Source organism: Gymnoscopelus microlampas (genome assembly GCF_963454915.1).
Source record: "Gymnoscopelus microlampas genome assembly, chromosome: 14".
Lineage (NCBI taxonomy): Eukaryota > Metazoa > Chordata > Actinopteri > Myctophiformes > Myctophidae > Gymnoscopelus > Gymnoscopelus microlampas.
The window spans coordinates 49,635,311-49,637,810 of record NC_139951.1 but is presented as its reverse complement, the minus strand read 5'-3'; the positions used below and the strand labels follow the sequence as shown (position 1 = coordinate 49,637,810).

General features: G+C 44.8%; 1 protein-coding gene across 1 annotated transcript in view; it reads left to right on the top strand.

Annotated features, from left to right (window-relative positions):
• The window catches only part of LOC311060284 (TBC1 domain family member 12-like), a gene marked incomplete at its 5' end in the record, with an annotated part of 23,073 nt that overhangs the window by 5,907 nt on the left and 14,666 nt on the right, over positions 1 to 2,500 (top strand). The gene's annotated exons all lie outside the window — the stretch shown is intronic.

Here is a 2,500-nt window from a genome sequence, read left to right as displayed (position 1 = left end):
AAAGTGCTTTATAAGCCAGAGAGAAGTTAGTTGGAATGAGTATATCTGAGGCTTGATTTAGGCTCAAACCTTCTAAAAACGTATGAGGGACATAAACAATGTGAAATTAAATATTATTATTTTTTTTTTAATTCATGGTGTAGATCCTTTAACAAAAGAAGGCTCAGTGCTGTGGTCAGTGTGGTTAGGGTTAGGTTAGGGTTAGGGTTAGGGTTAGGGTTAGGGTTAGGGTTAGGGTTAGGTCAGTGCTGTGGTCAGTGTGGTTGACCACACCTGACGGGACGTTGTCAAAGCTGTGGTTCAGTTACTGATACACTAGATTATTGTATTATACAATAGATGCTTGATGACTGTACCTTTCAGGGCCTGTGGGAAGCAACCTGAGAGAAGAGGGGGGGGGGGGGTGGCTGCATTCTAGACATTCAGGAGGCTAAAACACTTAAACAGCAAAACAAACAGGTCTGTTCAGGATGTGAAACCAGCTTGTAAACTGATACCATCTCTGTCTGTCTGCACATCTGTCTGTCTGCACAGAAGACATCTGTCTGTCTGCACATCTGTCTGTCTGCACATCTGTCTGTCTGCACATCTGTCTGTCTGCACAGAAGACATCTGTCTGTCTGCACATCTGTCTGTCTGCACATCTGTCTGTCTGCACAGAAGACATCTGTCTGTCTGCACAGAAGACATCTGTCTGTCTGCACAGAAGACATCTGTCTGTCTGCACAGAAGACATCTGTCTGTCTGCACAGAAGACATCTGTCTGTCTGCACAGAAGACATCTGTCTGTCTGCACAGAAGACATCTGTCTGTCTGCACAGAAGACATCTGTCTGTCTGCACATCTGTCTGTCTGCACAGAAGACAGATAAAGACTGACAAAGACAGACGAAGGCGAATAAAGACAGATAAAGACACACACACACACACACACACACACACACACACACACATTCTGTACACGCACACGCACACATATACACGCACACGCTCACACTCACACTCACGCTCACACTCTCTCTGTCTGTCTGTCTGTTTCATCTGTGAGAGGGAGTGTTGTGTTGTCTTCATTACATTGTGTATGAATTCCTTGTAGTTAATCTAATATTTAACATAAATAGAAGTAAACTAGAACAGTGTGCTCCTTCACTTGGAGCGCATGGTCTCCGCCAGGCCAGGTTGTCTACCCAGGGCCCGCACATTGTGGAAGGCGGTTATATTGGACAATTGGAATGGTATATGAGACATGTGACTGACACACCTTGATCACATGACTTCAGAGATGATGTGTACCGATTTGTGTGAGTTTTGGACAAAAGTTGTAGGAGTTGTAGCAAAAAATGTGTGTTTTTAAGAAAAGGCAAAATGATGTAAAATGTAGTCTGCACAAAATGCTCGGCGCCTGTTTGGGAACTTGCTTCATGATGGATGAAGAAATCCAGGGGAAAAAAAAAAGATTTTGATTGTGCGACCTACGGTTCAACAGTTAGCAGGCTGTTATAGCGCCACCATGAGGCCAATTTCAATACTTTGTGGAGGGTGGAGGTTCTGCCTTGGCCTATAGGAGTGTGCTTGCAAAAGTTTCACGGCAACAATGGAACACGATGTTCATGATTTGTGTGATTTGGTTTAAAATGGGCCCCTCCCACAAACTATGAAAGCCATTCCTAGCCAATATGAATGGAATCTGAAAAAGCTGACAGATACTGTATCTTTTTGATCATGTGACTTCAGACATGAGGAGCAAAAAGAAAATGTAAAATGGTGAAAAGGCGGCAATGGGCGTGGCCTAAATGGGAAGTTGCATCATGATCCAAGGAATCCAGGGGGTTGATTGTACAAAGTACGGTTCAAGACTTATAGCATTGGCTCTCAAAGTGGGGTCCGGGGACCCCCAGGGGTACTTGAGGGGGTTCCAGGGGGTCCCCAGCTAAATGATGGACAGGAACCAAATGGACCCTTATGGGTCTGTAACTCTGAGAGTGTACAAATGGAACCAAATGGACCCGTTAGGGTCCATTTGGTTCCATTTGTACACTCTCAGAGTTAAATTAACATTGATTTTACAATATAAATTGGGGTCCCAGCGGTATCAATGCCATTAAATGGGGGTCTGTAGCCCTAATGCATGTCAAACTGGGGGTCCTTGAAATTAAAATGGTTGAGAATCACTGCTAGAGAGCCGTAAAAACCTTCTCTTATGGGGGTCCCTGGCTTATCTTTTCAAATGGGGGTCCGTGGGGTAATAAGTGTCAATTTGGGGGTCCTTGACATGAAAAAGTTTGAGAACCACTGACTTATAGGGCAAAGTGTGAAGGGCCCCGTTACAGCGCCACCATTAGGTCGCTTTGAAGAATGTGGGGCAGAGGTTTTCACTTGTGTGTGTGTGTGTGTGTGTGTGTGTGTGTGTGTGTGAGTGTGTGTACTAAGTTTCACACCGATCGATCCTACGGTGCCGGAGATTATCTGGTGACAGAATGACTGACAGACAGACGGATGGA